Here is an 18,495-nt window from a genome sequence, read left to right as displayed (position 1 = left end):
CTAATGATCTTTGCTTTTTAGTCTGCTCTTTAAATATCAGATAGCTGTTGTGAATTCACCTCCTATGATCTGAATTCACCTCCCATGATACAAGAGATCTGGTTGATTTCTCATATCCTTTGTCTTCTTACTGTTTTCTGTTTTTCTGGTTCTGATTTGGGCCAGATCTTGCCAGCTTTACTTATGAAGTCAGGAGGCTACATAAAAGAATAAGGCAAGAAACAAGCTTTGAGCTCAGTTCAACTTTTTTTTAAGTCAATGGGAGTAGAATTGGGCATTTTGCCTTTTTGTCTTATGCTTCTCACCATTGCACAAAGGATATTTCAGAACATAGAGCTGCTATAGATTTTCTTTTTTGCTTCTTTCTCCTCCTAATTTTGCAATGGCTGGTCTGTAAACATGAAAAGAAGAAGGAACAATCTTTCTGCTTTTAGATAAGATTGTAACTTGACACTGTTTATTTTGTTTTATTTGTTTTGATTTTCGATTTGTTTGATTTTGTTTTGATAGCAACAAGAAGGTCAGGGAAAGTGTGGGATCCTTATTGAATGGGAGAGTCAACATGGTAATAACAGGGTAATAATTACACTGGTCTACAATTTTTGAGAAGTCGTCTGCTTCAGAGATAAAATGTGCTATTTATTATGTATTTTGATGTGCTAAATTCAAATATGACAATTAAAACAACTGATTGGCTACTGTTTCTCAGATATTTAAGTTTTTACATTTTATGTCTATGTATACTGTGTAGATAGTAGAGTTTTAATCATAAATTGTAAACCTAGGTCTTTTCATGTGTTTATGGTTGCTTTACATGATAATATTTCACCTGTCTTGTTTATGTAACACTTTAAAAATCAGCAAAAGTGTTACATAAATAAAATTTATTATGAAACAAAAGGCAAAAAACTATTATGTACATAGTTTAGTCCTATTCAGGGTCTACTCGGCGCTTCTTGGCTTGTCTCTTGTATTCATTAAATGGAGCATCTCTTGTCACTGTCCAGCAATAGTCTGCAAGCATTGATGGGCTCCATTTGCCCTGATAGCATTTCTCCATTGTTGCAATGTCCTGGTGAAATCGCTCACAGTGCTCGTCGCTCACTGCTCCGCAGTTCGGTGGAAAAAAATCTAGATGAGAGTGCAAAAAATGTATCTTTAGTGACATGTTGCAACCAAGGCTTTTGTATGCCTTGAGGAGGTTTTCTACCAACAACCTGTAGTTGTCTGCCTTGTTGTTTCCGAGAAAATGTATTGCCACTAACTGGAAGGCTTTCCATGCTGTCTTTTCCTTGCCACGCAGTACATGGTCAAATGCATCATCTAGAAGAAGTTAACGAATCTGAGGACCAACAAAGACACCTTCCTTTATCTTAGCTTCACTTAATTTTGGAAAATTTCCACGGAGGTACTTGAAAGCTGCTTGTGTTTTGTAAATGGCCTTGATAAAGTTCTTCATCAGACCTAGCTTGATGTGTAAGGGTGGTAAGAAAATCTTCCTTGATTCAACAAGTGGTGGATGCTGAACACTTTTCCTCCCAGGCTCCAATGACTGTCGGAGTGGCCAATCTTTCTTGATGTAGTGGGAATCTCTTGCACGACTATCCCATTCTCAGAGAAAACAGCAGTACTTTGTGTATCCAGTCTGCAGACCAAGCAAGAGAGCAACAACCTTCAAATCGCCACAAAGCGGCCACTGATGTTGGTCATAGTTTATGCACCTCAAAAGTTGTTTCATGTTGTCATAGGTTTCCTTCATATGGACAGCATGACCAACTGGAATTGATGGCAAAACATTGCCATTATGCAGTAAAACAGCTTTAAGACTCGTTTTCGATGAATCATTGAACAGTCTCCACTCATCTGGATCGTGAACGATGTTGAGGGCTGCCATCACACCATCGATGTTGTTGCAGGCTACAAGATCACCTTCCATGAAGAAGAATGGGACAAGATCCTTTTGACGGTCACGGAACATGGAAACCCTAACATCACCTGCCAGGAGATTCCACTGCTGTAGTCTGGAGCCCAACAGCTCTGCCTTACTCTTGGGTAGTTCCAAATCCCTGACAAGGTCATTCAGTTCACCTTGTGTTATGAGGTGTGGTTCAGAGGAGGAGGATGGGAGAAAATGTGGGTCCTGTGACATTGATGGTTCAGGACTAGAAGTTTCATCCTCTTCCTCTTCCTCATCTGACTCAAGTGAGAATGATTCAGTCCACTTTTTCTTCTTTGACACACTTTTCCCAACTGGAGGCACCATGCAGAAGTAACAATTGCTGGTATGATCTGTTGGCTCTCTCCAAATCATTGGCACTGCAAAAGGCATAGATTTCCTTTTCCTGTTCAACCACTGGCGAAGATTTGTTGCACAAGTGTTGCAGCATATGTGTGGGGCCCACCTCTTGTCCTGACCTACAATTTTGCAGCCAAAATAAAGGTGATAGGCTTTCTTAACCATAGTGGTTATACTGTGCTTTTGTGATGCAAAAGTCACTTCACCACAAACATAGCAGAAGTTATCTGCACTGTTCACACAAGTACGAGTCATCTCTGCTCACTTTGGCTTCAGATTGCATCATTCATTGTTTTGCCTAAAAAGCAAGTACTGTCCAAACCCAGTCATAGATTTATTCATAGATCCAGTCAAAGATGTATTTTAGTCATTTCTGGTTGAAATTGAGATCCCTTCCCTTTATAACTCCCTTATCCTCCACCATTCCCAAGTCAAGGATCGTATATACTGACCAAATAGCATATCTTGAAAACTAGAGCCAATCAACAATTTTAAGCATCATTTTCGTTCTCAGTGACCCAGAATTAGTAAAGTTTGACTACATTTATTTCAGAAGCATTTTGGCTGTAGAGCAGTGTTATTTAGAAAAGCTGGACATGCAGAATTCCATGGGGCCGGATCTAATGCATCCAAGGGTGCTGAGGGAGTTGGCTGATGTGATTGCAGAGCCATTGGCCATTATCTTTGAAAACTTGTGGCAATTGGTGGAGGTCCCACACGATTAGAAAAAGATAAATATCGTGTCCATCTTTAAAAAAGGGAAGAAGGAGAATCTGGGGAACTACAGACGGTCAGCCTCACCTCAATCCCTGGAAAAATCTTGGAGCAGGTCCTAAAGAAAACCATTTTGAAGCACTGGGAGGAGAGGAAGGTGATCAGGAACAGTCAACATGGATTCACCAAGGGCAAGTCATGCCTGACCAACCTGATTGCCTTCTATGATGAGATAACTGGCTCTGAGGATATGGGGAAAGCAACTTTAGCAACGCTTTTGATACACAGTCCCACAGTATTCTTCCCAGCAAGTTAAAGAAGTATGGATTGGATGAGTGGACTATAAGGTGGATAGAAAGCTGACTAGATTGTGACGCTCAATGGGTAGTGATCAACATTTCATTGTCTAGTTGGCAGCCAGTATCAAGTGGAGTGCCCCAGGGGTGGGTCCTGGTGCCGGTTTTGTTCAATAATTTCAGTAATGATCTAGATGATGAGATGGATTGCACCCTCAGCAAGTTTGTGGATGACACTAAGCTGGGGGAAGAGGTAGATACGCTGGAGGATAAGGATAGGGTCCAGGATGACCTAGACAAGTTGGAGGATTGGACCAAAAGAAGTCTGATGAGGTTCAACAAGGACAAGTGCAGAGTCCTGCACTTAGGATGGAAGAATCCCATGCACTGCTACAGGCTGGGGTCTGACTGGCTAAGTGGCAATTCTGCAGAAAAGGACCTAGGGATTACAGTGAACGAGTAGCTGGATATGAGTCAACAATGTACCCTTGTTGCCAAGCAGGCTAACGGCATATTTGGCTGCATTAGTAGGGGCATTGCCAGCAGATTGAGGGAAGTGATTATTCCCCTCTATTTGGCACTGGTGAGGCCACATCTGGTGTATTGTGTACAATTTTGGGCCCCCGACTACAGAAAGGATGTGGACAAATTGGAGAGAGTCCAGTGGAGGGCAAAGAAAATGATTAGGGGGCTGGGGCACATGACTTACGAGGAGAGGCTGAGGGAACTGTGCTTATTTATGCTGCAGAAAAGAAGAGTGAGGAGGGATTTGATAGCAGCCTTCAATTACCTGAAGGGGGGTTCCAAAGAGGATGGAGCTCGGCTGTTCTCAGTGGTGACTGATGACAGAACAAGAAGCAATGGTCTGAAGTTGCAGTGGTCTAGGTTGGATATTAGGAAAAACTATTTCACTAGGAGGGTGATAAAGCACTGGAATGGGTTACTAGGGAAGTGGTGAAATCTCCGTCCATAGAGGTTTTTTTAGCCTGGCTTGACAAAGCCTTGATTGGGACGATTTAGTTGGGGTTGGTTCTGCTTTGAGTAGGGGATTAGACTAGATGACCTCCTGAGGTCTCTTCCAACTCTAATCTTCTATGATTCTATGATCATGCCAATCTAAAATGCTACACTCGCTTTAAGTCTGATTCTCTTCGCTTTTAGGGCTGGTCTATGTAGCAAAATTGGCTAGAATAGCTGTTCTGGAATAGCTCCCTGTGTGTAGTCACTATTCTACAATAAATGTGAATTTATTCTTGAGTACTTAGTTCATTGTTCCTGGTCAATTTCCATGTACAAACAAGCCCTTGCACATATGCAACCCTCCATTGGCTTCAATAGACCTTCAGTGGGACTGCACTAGTGTAAATGAGAGGAAAAATTGGTCTACATTGTTTATTCAGAATTTTACAAGTGTTATAAAGTCTAGAATGCTAGGTAGGTACCTGTTCAGAAATTAAATCGAGATTTGGCCTGCATAAATCAATCTTGTTACCTTTAATATATATTATGGACTTATTATTCAAGATGCTTATGGTTCAGAGGTTAGCTTCATGACCAAGCTAAAATTTGACTGACAGGTGCTTAATACTTTGGACCATATTCATCCTCACTGCAACCCTATGGAACTCAACTTGCTGCTTAGCAAATTTTAAAATCATTGATCTAGCCAAAATTATATGAACACAAAAAGGAACTGGTTTTAAAAATGTTTTAATGCTTCTAAAAATAAAGTTAAAAGGAATGTCTATTAATATAGATCTGACAAGTGATTAAGCCATATGGTGGATTTATTGCCTTGGTATGTGTAAACAAATAAAACAGAAGGGATATTGGTCTAAATTCAACCCTTGTGTAATTTCACTTAAGTCAATGGAGTTGAAATTAACCCTTCAAGCTGTGTGTACACACAATGCACAAATAGAGTAACACAAACTATTAACATTATAAATTAGCTATATGTGGTGCTCTACTTTTTCCTGAGCAATAAATGGCATGATGTGTTTTGATATATTACACCTTAATAATATTTAATAAGTACAGTGTCCAAGCTTGGTACATCCTGGAGTGAGAATGTAACATCGAACACGCTATTGAGCTAATGTTTGCATAAATTATGACATTGCATCATGTTTTGAGGATATTTTTACACCAAGCCTCTAAATTAACTCCTTTAATTACATATGTTTGGAAATACAAACTTTCATTTCACCAATATTTGTCAGTAGACTCAGAGATTTTCACCAGAGTTTGAAAATTTGAATGAGGGTGAATGCAGCATAGTAATACCAAAAAGGTAAGGAATTTTCCCAGACTGGCAATCTGTAGTCACTTTTGTGAAAAGGTATTGAAGTTTTGCAAAAGATGCAGCTTTTTTTTTCTTCAGCAAAATGGAAACTTTTCACCTACAGAAAAGAGTTTTCCTGAAAATAAACAAAAGATTAGCATTTGACTAACAAGAAACATGAGGTTCAGAAAAGTGAAACTGTTATTTTTGATGGTTTTACTAGTGATGAGAACTTTTCCATTCTTCCCTACCTAAAACACTTGGCTGCAGATAACAGATATGATAGTCCAATGACACATCCCATGCCCTCCTAGTTACCACATGATAATTTTGATTAATTTTGCTGTTTTTGTTATCTCGGTAAATGAAATAATAATACCATATTTTGTACTCATATTGTATCTTGTATCCAAGGATCTCAGTATTCACTATAAACATTAGTGAATTAAGTTTAATGAAAAAACCTCTTCGATTTGAATAAGTATCATAATCAACATTTTACAGATGTTGTAACTGAGACACAGAGAGACTTCCATAGTACGGACAACCTGTGGCATACCTAGCACTAGAACCCAAGAGTCCGACTCCGAGTCCTTGTTCTAGCCACAAGCCCACCCTTCCTATGCTGTGTATAAAGAATATAGTTTTAACTAAAAAAAAAAAGAAAAAAGAAAACAAAAAGGAATTTCGTTCCTGGAAGCAGCATATTACTTCTCTCTGATCAACATTGGCAGCTGTTCATTTTCTGCTTGAGTGAATTCAGAAGAAGTCAGTTACCTTGCAAGTGATGAATGTTATATGACATTTGGCTGTCTACATCTTATAGAGTTTAGTCTTACTCTGACAAAAAAAGTTTTGATGTCTCTCCAAATCTGCTAATAATATTTAGTTAAAATTGATTATTTATCGTGTTTCTGAATCAGGTCAAAAAGTTTATCATCTAATAAAGACAGCAACTTTGTTATGCCATACTCAAATTAACTGCTAAGAATATCTCCAGTAATAACATCAGTGTTACTGAAAAGGACATTTAAATATTGTAGCTGTAAACATTACTAGGCAACAAAAAGTAGCCTAGTCTGAAAGAAATTTACTTCTAGTAGAATGCAACATGTAAAGTTAATATTTAGTTCCTTTTTGAGAATGTTGCTCAGCATATGAGTGACTGTGTTTTTTCCTTGTGTGGTGAGCTATTAGTCTATTAATTGAAATTAAATACTTATTTTGAAAGAAGAAAAAAAGAATTAGGGCATTCAGGGTTAGTCTTGTAATAGTTCCTAAGGAAAATATTGTTTGTTTTTTCTTCTCAAGTGAAAATGTGCAAGTTTGCATCAGAATATTCCAACATAATTTAATTTTGATTGCTGTTTTGTGAAATACGTGTAAGACTATGTACTGTGGTTATGAATGTTAGAAAGTGGTAATGAGGAGCTTAACTAATAAATGTGTTACATATAAATGGATTAAGAATGAAGTATATTCAGTTTTGTGTTTAGTAATACATTCCTAATCTGTAATGCTTTAGAAGATTATGCATGCAAACACTGAATAATAAATATGCTCAGAGCTGTGGCGCCCTCTTTAATACTGTCACTGCTATAGGGAGAAAAGTAATGTTATCAATAGCACAAAAAAGTAAAGAAACTATAAAATGTCTTAGATAAATGTTTTCTACTTTGTGCTTTATTGTATTCACAAACATATGATCCTGATATTTGAACCTTAAGGATTTTAAAAATTGCAGCTGTTTGTCAAGAAGGTGGAAAAACAGAGATACACAGTAGATGCGGACTTTGGGCCAGATCTGCAGCTGGTGTAAATTGATGTAAAAGACACTAGAGCCATGCCAATTTATTCCAGCTGAGGATCTGTCTCTCTCCCTCCTTCTCCCCCGACCCACCTAACATTAAAAGGGTTTATTTGGAGAGAATGGATAGTGTAGTATTTAAGTGCAACATTCTTTTAACCCTGGACAGGCATTTAGGTTAAAATCTGAGTTTACAGTAGGTCACAAGTTGAAAGAGTTTGGTATGTTCAGCCTCGCTCCTAATAAACATTTGCCCACATCACGAAACTGCCACACAATTTGAACAATTGACAGCAGGGCTATATGACTTGGTATATACAAGAATATGTTCACAAGCTGAAGGCTGAAGAACAATATGTTGATCTTGTAGAGAGAAAAATTTGACAACATAGATCTGATCTAGCATAACACAATTGGCTTTGAAGCAATTTTATCTGTAAAGCGCATGACTCTGACAAAATCTACTATTTTTAAAAAAATGTTTCTGCTTCAGTTCTTGCTGGAGGCCGTCGACATTAAGAATTAAATCTTCCCGTCTTGGTTCTTGTCAGTGTAAACACAATAAACTGCAGACTGCTGTGCTCCTCCTGCTCTTAACAGCACTATATACACCATGGGCTAGATCTTCAGCTGGTGTAAAACAGCATTTCTCCACTGATGTCAATAGAGCTAGGACACCAAGTTACATAAGCTGAGGATCTAGAGTTGTAAGAAGTCAAAGTCTCTAACCCAAAGCATTTAAAATCTGGACAGACAATCTACAAACAAGGATGGGTGCATCAATAAATAAATAAATAAAATAAAACAGAGTGATTCAGCAATGAAATTTAGCTTGGATTTATTTTTATTTCTGTGATTTTTAGAGGCGGATTTTGGTTTTTTTCTGTACATTTCTGACTTTGTTTTTATTAACTCTTCATTGTAAGGACAACTAGGGCTTACATGCCTTTAGGAATAAGTGTTTTTTGTTGTTGTATTTTGTTTTTTGTTAATAAGGAGGACATAAAGGAATAGGAAGTGCAGGCTTGATGGATAGAGTTGGGAAAAGGGTTCCACTTATGGGGACAGCATAGAAGATGCTACTCAGATGTCAAAGTTAATAGCCTACAGAAGTGCGTGGGTGGTTGGATGGATGGAGCCCACAGAGACCAGAGTGGAAGAAGGATATTTAGAGGCTGGTAAGCCTTGTTTGTATGCAGTGTCCGCTGGGTCCCCAAACATCTAATTGCTCTTCTCACTACCTTTTCATTTTTGGCTTATACACCTAGACCCCTAAACTTTCACTTCTTTTCAGGGGTGGCGAGTTATATGGACCCATGGTGCCCATGCTCCAGCAATATTCAGGGATTGGGGGCCCAACTCCACCAATGTTTGGGGCCAGGTCTCTCTTCTGGCCCCACTTGCTGCCCCCACACACCTCCCCCAAGCATCCCTGCCTGCGCCCTGGGCAATGGGCAGCTACTCCTTGCAGCTCCATGCTGCACTCCGCTCTGCCAGCTCCTGGCATCAACTGCCGACGCAAGTTCCTAGCGCCTCCCAACCACTAGTGCCAAGGCAGGCTGATCTCGGATGGACGGACCCTTCCCTTTTCTGGTGGGACCCTCCACCAGCACAGGCCCCACCCCACGCCACCCTCAGTCACTGCTCCTGCACCATGCTGGGCAAGGCAACTCCCCCCTGCACCCACCACAGGGGAGGCGAGGGGGCTTCCTGGACCTAAGAGGGGCCCTAGGAGCACGTGCAGTAACAGTGGTGTGAGGTGAGTGTGCTGCTGGGGGAGAGAGGGAGCCCCTCCCCCAAAGTTTGCTGCTGCTGGCCAGGAGAGGGCTGGGAGGAGTCCTCCTCTCTGGCCCCAGCCGGGGGCAGCCTGCCTGCACCCCAAACTCCTCATCCCCAGCCCCACCCCAGAGCCCACACTCCTAGCCAGAGCCCTCACCTGCCCCGCACCCCAACCCTCTGCACCAGCCCTGAACCCCCTCCTGTACCATGAACCCCTCATCGCCGGCCCCAACCTACAACCCTCATCCCCACACCCCAACCCTCTGCCTGAGCCTCTCCCACATCCCAAACCCCTCATCCCCAACCCCACCCCAGAACCTTCAAAGTTTTACATTTTATTTTAAAAAATATATATCAGCTTACAAGGCAGGTGCGGAGAGGCGGGGGGGGGGGGAGGAGAGGGGGACTTGGACCCGTTCTGCTGCCCCTGCTTCTCTTCCAAGGGGTTGCCTGTTCTGTGGGGTGAATTTCATTGAATAATGCTGAGTTCCTATAACAAAAAGATTACCTATCTGCAGGGTTATCTGGAATTTTAAGGCTCTAAGACTGTATATCTTTTCTGTAATGGGAAATGGATAGCTAAAGTTAACCACAGATTTCTATGATGAATCCTCCCACTAACCAGGCTATGAGGGCATTCAACACAGAAATGAGATCTAATTCTCTTTTCCAAGGCATTTCCCCCCCCCCTGTGAAATTCTCATGGTTTGCTGAAGATGGCACAGAATTATGCAATCTGTCATGTTACTGTTAGTGGGGAGTCCAATTCTGTAAGCAGCACCATGAGCTTTGCTATTGACTTCAAAGACACGATTCATGGCAATAAGCACCATCTCCAGAAAGTATGTGCTTTCAGGATTGGACATTTGGTTCTTCTGCAGTTGTAATGATGCTTTCTCTAATATCTTCCTCAATGTAGGAAGCCCCAGGAACATTTCACAGTGCATGAAAAGAGACTTTAAATGGTGTGACAAAGTTCCTCCTCTATCTTGGTGGGTCCTGCGCTTACTGGCACATTTTCTTGCCTCAGAGATTCACTATGTGGGTTGGGGAACAGCCCAGAGAACTTCCCCTCTGGAAGAACCCACAGTCCAGGTCAATTGGGAAGTTTTGGGGGGAACCCGGGCCCGCCCTCTACTCCAGGTTCCAGCCCAGGGCCCTGTGGACTGCAGCAGTCTATAGTGCCTCCTGTAACAGCTGCATGACAGCTACAACTCCCTGGGCTACTTCCCCATGGCCTCCTCCAAACACCTTCCTTGTTCTCACCACAGGACCTTCCTCCTGGTGTCTGATAACGCTTGTGCTCCTCAGTCCTCCAGCAGCACACCCTCTCACTCTCAGCTCCTTGCGCCTCTTGCTCCCAGCTCCTCACACTCCCACCACAAACTGAAGTGAGCTCCTTTTAAAACCCAGGTGCCCTGATTAGCCTGCCTTAGTTGATTCTAGCAGCTTCTTCTAAATTGGCTCTAGGTGTCCTAATTAGCCTGCCTGCCCTAACTGGTTCTAGCAGGTTCCTGATTACTCTAGTGCAGCTCCTGCTTTGGTCACTCAGGGAACAGAAAACTACTCATCCAGTGACCAGTATATTTGCCCTCTACCAGACTCTTGTACCCCACTGGTCTGGGTCTGTCACATATCCCTCCCCCCTGCTCAACGCCAAGGGGTTGGGCAGCTTGGGACGCCAGACAGTGCACACGTGACAAGATATTGGCATTGCCATGACGGCTCCCTGCTCTGTGTTGCACACGGAACTGGAAAGGTTGGAGGGATAAGAACCATCTGGTCACCCTTGTGTTCTTCTCCTTGTTCCGCTGCATCCATTGAAGAGGGGCATGGTCAGTCACGAGGACAAATCTGCGCCCGAGCAGGTAGTAGCGCAATGTTTCCATGGCCCATTTTACAGCGAGGCATTGTCTCTCCACCACTGCACATTTTTGTTCCCTTGGAAGGAATTTCCGACTGAGGTATAGAATTGGGTGTTCCTCCTCCCCGACCATCTGTGATAGAACGGCCCCCAACCCTACTTCCAATGCATCCATCTGCAGGATAAACTCCTTGGTGAAATCAGGGGCTATCAGTACGGGGTTACTGCAGAGGGCAGTCCGTAGGTCTGTGAATGCTTCTTTTGTTCCGTCAGACCATCTCACCAGATCAGGTACACGGGCTTTCACTAGGTCAGTCAGGGGGCTTGCCCTTGTGGCAAAGTGGGGGATAAATCATCGGTAATACCCCACCACACCTAAGAACGCCTGGACTTGTTTCTTGCGACTTGGTCGGGGGCAATTTTGGATGGCCTCTAACTTGTTCACTTGGGGTTTTACCAGACCTTTTCCCACAATGTAGCCAAGATATTTGGCCTCTGTAAACCCTACAGCGCACTTGGCAGGGTTTGCTGTAAGGCCAGCTCACCTGAAGGTATCGAGGACTGCCTCCACCTTCTCCAGGTGGGTTTCCCAGTCTGGGGTATGAATGAACACATCGTCCAAGTAGGCAGCAGCATAACTGTTATGCGGGCGTAATAGCTTGTCCATGAGGCGCTGGAAGGTAGCTAGGGCCCCATGTAGTCCAAAAGGGAGGACAGTATATTGAAAAAGACCCTCTGGTGTAGAGAACACAGTCTTTTCCTTTGCGTCTTCTGCAAGGGGAATCTGCCAGTACCCCTTTGTCAAGTCTAGGGTAGTCAAGTACTGGGCATTACCCAGACGGTCCACTAGCTCATCTATGCGAGGTATGGTGTACGCGTTGAACTGGGATACTTCGTTTAGTCGCCGGAAGTCATTGCAAAATCTTGTGGTGCCATCAGGTTTGGGCACCAGCACGATTGGGCTGGACCAATGACTTTGGGATTCTTCGATGATCCCCAACTCCAGCATTTTTTTTACTTCTGCTTTTATTTCCTCCCTTTTTGCCACTGGCACCCAATAGGGCCTCATTGTTACTCTGGCCCCAGGGTTCGTGACGATGTGGTGATATGTCTTGGTTGTTCGACCCGGTTTTGTCGAGAACACATCTTGGTTCCGGAAGATCATCTCAGACACCTCATTCTTCTGCTCTGGTGTTAAATCGGGAAACACTCTCACCTGTTTGGAAGACTTGTTTTCCTTGGTTAGGTCTTTTTGGACGTTGTGCATGCCTCTTGTGCATGCCAGGGTTTCAGAAGGTTAACATGAGAAATGTTCTTGTTTTCTGCGTCCTGGCTGCCGCACCTTACTTCCCCCATGGGTTCAACCACCTCATAGGGCCCCTGCCATTGGACCACAAGCTTGCTTTCTGCCGTGGGTACCGACACCATAACCCGATCCCCTGGTTGGCACTGTCGCACTTTTGCCTGGTGATTGTAATAGGTTCGCTGGGCCTCCTGTGCCTTCTCCAAATGTTCCTGTAAAATAGGGGTTTTTCTGTATATAGGATCTCAAAGCACTTTATAGACTAATGAATCTAAGGCCTTTAATATGTGTGGGAAAAAGCCAGAGAGGGCCATACAAGCCAAATAAGGCAGCTGTCTTGCAGAATCTGACTTTCATTACTAATGCTAGACAATCGTTGGTTGTATTAATGAATGTAAGGAATGTTGCCTAAGATAGCAAAGTTATTACATACAGATTTTAACTGATGTCATTATGAGGTGTTTAATATTCACTCTAACGGCCAAAGGACAAAACAGAGTGATATCCTCATGGTATTTCACTGCTTTGTCAGCATTGAAGTCCATCAATAGAACCTGAAGATGAGGTGATGGTATTTCTCTGGGAACTTCCTGAAGCCAGGCATGCTTGCCTCCACTTGCTTTTCCTTTCAGGGCCCCAGAATCTTTGTTCCCAGCATAGTTCCTAGAAGCATCAGGCTGCTGTTAGATATATTGCCTGGTACTGTGAATACTAATTTCTTGCTGTGGCTACAGATGATAAATAATACTCCCATTGTCCTTCTTTTTTCCCTCTGTCCTCCATTGCTGAATAAATATTTTGTTTAAAAAAAAAAGCAGTTAGAAAACTGACTGCTCTCTGCTGTTATTGAATGTTTGCTGTCTGTTTGTGTTGTGTGATTGGTCAGCTAAATCACATGGTGTTGTTTTTGCTCCCTAACTGATTAACACCAAGGAGTTTTGAAAATGGTTGCCACATTTTTCCGGCACAAATATTCCTCATGGACTAGACTGTAATCTTGCAATCTGCCTTGAGTAAGGGGCACCACGTTGCTGCACTTTCCCAGAGTACATGGGTGTGACTCATAGTCACAAGTTGGTGCCAGTTTCTTCCTTGTTCCAGGGATGGAGTTGGCTGCTCCAGCCCTATTCCTAATACAACTTACTTCCTTCTCTGCAGAGCAGCACAAATGCACTCATTGGTGTATTTAGGAGTCAGATCAAGGCTTCATCTGCTCCCCTCCCTCCCAGTCTCCCACCCACTTATGCAAACAAGGCTAAGTGTTAGGGTGACCAGATGTCCCATTTTTAAAGAGACAGTCCTGTATTTAAGCCCTCCTGCAAGTGTCCTGACTTTTTCTTAAAAATGGGCAAATTGTCCCCTATTTTCTGTCTCCCCCACATCAGTACTGGCAGTTCCTGCTGCTGGCAAGATCCCTGCTCACCAGACACCTCACCAGTGGCCGACAATGGGGGTGGGTGTGCAAGGCTGGTGGTGGGGCGAAGATGCAGCAAATGGGACTGGCCGCTCCCCCTGCTCGTCCATCAGTGCAGCCCCCGCTACATGCTGGCTCTCAGCCAGCAGTGCTCCACCCTGTCCACACTGACTGCACGCTGTGAACTGCGATGGCTGGTGAGTGCGGGCAGGTGCCAGGCAGCGCAGCTGGTTACATGTTGTCTCTGCTGCCCACCCATCAGTCCTTTACATGCTCCTCTTTTTGCTGTCCTCTCCCTGCTTTGCCCCTCCCCCCACCGCCAGCCCTGCTGCTCCTCCATATCCCCCCCAGTGGGGCACGTCCCGTTCCGGAGAACCAGCCCCTAGTCGGAGTGCTGAGCTCACCAAAAGCATGGTCAACAGGCTCCTTCCTTCCTCTACTGCCTCTGGCTGGGCCGGTGCTACAGGAAAGCCCAAGACCCTCCAGCCAGGGATGCTAGCCAGGAGGAGCCGAGCCCTGCATGTACCAAAGCCCCGCACAGTGCTGACATGGGGAAGCCTCTCCGCCCCTCAGCTAAACTCTGGCGTGGCGGGGGAGGGGAGAAAGCAATTTCCAGCCTGTTCACATCCGGACCCTGCAGGATCTGCAGCAGCCCCCCAGGCAGGGGCTTAGCACCCTCATCACCCCACCCCCTGCCCTGGGTCTTGCCCCCAGGGAGCATGTGGTTGCTCTATCCTGTCCTCTAGGCATCCTCCCCTGCTGAGCCACCTCTCTGGCTGGGTTTGCTGAAGCCCCTGCAGTCAGGTTCCCTGGGCCCTGGTGCACAATGCATCCTTAGGGGTTAACCCTTTCCCGCCTATGCTGTAGCCAAGGGACAGAAGTCGGCTGGGTCATGTCGATTGCCAGCAGCAGCTTGCAGCTGTTACCTGCCTTTCCACACTGCAGGCAGGAAGGGACAAGCTGCTCCCAGCCACAGGGGACAGAAGGTGGGGTGAAGGGAGAAGAGATGAGCTCTGCAAAGACACGGGCCATATCATCCCTTCCACACACACACCCCCGCCCCCACGGCCCTTCCCTCCCACACAGTGCTGAAAGGATACTGCTGGCCACATTCTGGTGTGAGCCTTGACAGAAATCTGGGGAGGGAGGCATATGACCCTGCGTCCCCTGCTCCCCCCCAAACGTGTTGCCTTGGGCACACCGGGCACCAGATACCAGGAGAGATGGATCCATCCCTGTGGGCCCAGCCAGGCCTGGAGGGCAGAAAGCACTGGACAGGAAGGGTTGGGTCGGTCGGTCACCCCCCACCACAACCACCATGTGAGAGAGGTGTATGGGAGTGTGTGTGTGTGTCACTTCTCCCCATGTGAACCCTAAATCCTTAAAGATAAGAAGGAATATAAAAAGAATCCATCTACTCAATATTTTTTTTAACAGGGGCTCAGTCAACTAAACATTTGTACTGCATAGTTCTGATTGATTGCCATTGAACTCACTTGAATACGAGTAATTTTACCAAGGTGTTCTGTATTAACCATAAGGAATACAGTCACCCTATGACTGGTTGGTCACCCTATGAAGTGTTCTACTTATGACTGCTCTCCACTCCAGGCTGCAGTACAGGTTACAAGCCCAGGGAATAAAAGGAGCCATTTATCCCTTTTTACTAACCTGCATACATGTATGGGTCATGATCTGGTCCCTGGTAAATATTTGTATGAACATGCAACACTTTCTCACAAACAAAAATACTCACAGAAAGTCACTATTAATGGTGGGAAATGTTTTCTAAATGGTGTGTGAGGTTGTTCTGAGCAAATTTTTGTGAATATTTCTTTGCAGCATTCACTCAGCTCTAACTATCTTGTCTATATCTGGATAACTATATGGTCTTCATCAATTTAGATCCAAGCACATACTCTTGACATAGTCACATTGAACTCTCCAAAACAAAAATAAATATAAATCATCTGGCATGTCGCTTTCCAGTATTTCAAAGATTCTCTCTTCTGTCTTGATCATGGATATCTGATTCCACTGACAGTCTTTGAAGGAATAAATTTCTCTGCTCCCTCTGGTGATCCAAAAATGTCAAAGTGACCCTGAAATCTTGCTGAATAGAAAAGGGCATATTCCCAGCAAAGTTCAGTGTTACAATGGGATCTTCACAAAAGCTTTACTCTTTCATCTCCTCTTAAGAAGATTTAGTCCTGTAATTTGTAAGGAGATTTTCTTGATTTTTTTTTTGTGAATACATTTATTTTTCCCATCACTTGTCACAATATATTTTTTGTTCTGAGGGAGCATCAACTTTCCCTGCTGCAACACAGCAAACCTGCCTTTTCAAGGGCAAGTGACTGACTGAATCACTTGGCATTTTCTGTTACATTTTGAACACCAGGTGTTTCAGCTAGCCCTCTGACAAAGCTGTGTTCTGAATCGCCCCTTCTTAATCATCTCTGGAATCTTCAGTATTCTGTTATCTGTTATCTGCAGCTTATTCTTTCCATGTGATCCATCCTATTTTCCCGCTGTCATTTTTCTTTAATCAGATCACATACCAGCTACCAGCTGTTTCTCTGCCTTGATCGCCATAGCTACCATTTCCCCTCAAAGTTTATCTTCCTGGAGAATAGTCCCATAGCAATGGTGGTGTTAAAGTAATGTTAAGCATAAAATCCCTCTTTGTCTTTCTCATGCACAGCTCTACAAACTGATAGTTGTGTCCTACAAAGGGGATGAAGGACATATATTAAAAAAAATTAAGTTTAATCAAAACCTCCCCTTTTGCAGAAAAATTTATAGGTTTGATGAATCGGCATTTTTCAACTAAAAATTGCTTTGTTAAAAAATTCCCAACCAGCTGTAGTTAAGGTCCAGGTCCACTCGACTAAAATAGAGAAGAGGATCAGCAGTCTGTTTCCACTGTTCTATTTCATACCTGTAGTAGTGGCTGCTGCCCTGTTATAGGACATCCTGTCTCGGTGAGGCAAGGAGTCTGTCTATTTTCCCTATAACAGTTCAATGGAGAGCAAAGCCCTTATATCTGGCCCAGAACCAGCTGATCTCCTGGGTTCAGTTTAGGGTAGATTTCCTCATTCCAAACTTATCACTACTAAATGGAAGTATTTTTTAGCCTTTCTGGTGCACAAAGACTTTCCACTGTTAGCTCATTTTACTGCCTAACTGTTCTTAATGTTCCAGTGTTTTTTCTAATATTTTGCCTAAGTTTTCTCTGGTATATCTTAACTTCATCATTTCTTGTTCTGTCCTCATTGACTAATGAGAATAATTGGTCCCTGTCCACTTTATAACATCCTTTTACTTATTTTTAGTCCTTGCTGCATGTCTCCTTTCAGTCATCTTTTCTCTTGTCTCAACATGGCTGTGTCTCTACATCTTTTCTTATAATTCTAGATTTTCATCTTTTTAGCAAACTATGAACTCTTGAATTTCTCTCTCTCTTTTAAAAATATGGTGTCCAGAAACATTGTTTGGAGACTATTTTTTGCAAGGCTAGGAGAACAAGGCATCTGTGCATTGGTTTATATTGCAAAACCCCTCTTCAGTGTAAACACCTAGACAATTTTAAAAACAATTAATGAAGTAAAAACTTTGATTCTGCAGATAATGGCAAAGTTGCAGAATATGCAATTTTCTTGTGCCTACTCTTTCCCAAGAACCACATCTTTCTCAAGTCCCAGTTTGGATGACCTCTGCCCTCATGTAAAATATTCATTAGCCAGAAGTCACAAAGATTGTATTAACAATAGCTATTTAAATGCAACCGAGTTCTTCTGAAACTCGAAAGTTTTTTTCCATACAATAATCTGAAGCTGAACACCGTTGGTTTTAGAAACTGGGGGGGGAGAAGGGTGAAAGGGGATCACGTGCAGGGCCGGTTCCAGGCACCAGCTGACCAAGCACGTGCTTGGGGCGGAACCTTGTAAGGGGCGGCCAATCAGGTGTTGGGTTTTTTTTTGGTTCGGCGGGGCGGCACTCGAGGGTTTTGTTGTTGTTTTTGTTTCAGCCGGGCAGCTCGGGGGGGAGGGTTGTTTTTGTTTTGGCGAGGCAGCGCAGTGCTTGGGGAGGTGTTTCGGCGGGGCAGCGCAGTGCTCGGGGGGGTGTTACGGCGGGGCGGCACGGCGCTGGGAGTCAGGGCCGGCTCTAGGCACCAGCAAAGCAAGCAGTTACTTGGGGCGGCAGATTTGCAAGAGGCGCAAGAATCCAGCATGGGAGCTGAGAACCAACAGGGGGCCCTGGGAGCTGTAGTTCCTTCGTTAGCTCCCTGCCTATAGAGCCAGCCCTGGAGCAGGGAAAGAACTACATTTCCCAGCATTCCCTTGGACACTAGCAACAGGAAAGGGTGGGGGAAGGAGTATGGAACTGAAATCTGCAGCTTGCTGTGAATGGTAGGAACAGAGCCAGCTCTAGGTTTTTTGCCGCCCCCCACCCCTGTATTGTCCCAGCCCTGGACTCTCCCCTGCCCACACCCCCTGCTGCCCCAGCTCTGGCCCCCACCTGCACTCCCCTGCTGCCCCAGCCCTGGGCTCTCCCCCCACTCGCAATTCCTGCTCCCCCAGCCCTGGGCTCTTCCCCAAAGAAGGAATTTGGGGGACTAAATGGACGGTGCACCTCTCTATCTGAAGCCTAACAAGGGAGGTATGTGGATCCNCCCCAGCTCTGGCCCCCACCTGCACCTTCCTGCTGCCCCAGCCCTGGGCTCTCCCCCGCCCAC

At 44.3% G+C, this 18,495-nt stretch overlaps 1 protein-coding gene across 27 annotated transcripts in view; it reads left to right on the top strand.

The window, feature by feature from the left end:
* The window catches only part of NRXN1 (neurexin 1), a 1,212,452-nt gene that overhangs the window by 953,248 nt on the left and 240,709 nt on the right, over positions 1-18,495 (top strand). The gene's annotated exons all lie outside the window — the stretch shown is intronic.

The sequence above is a fragment of the Trachemys scripta genome, chromosome 3 (genome assembly GCF_013100865.1).
Source record: "Trachemys scripta elegans isolate TJP31775 chromosome 3, CAS_Tse_1.0, whole genome shotgun sequence".
Classification (NCBI taxonomy): Eukaryota; Metazoa; Chordata; order Testudines; family Emydidae; genus Trachemys; species Trachemys scripta.
The sequence above is the reverse complement of the archived record's forward strand: the minus strand, read 5'-3'. Positions and strand labels throughout refer to the sequence as shown.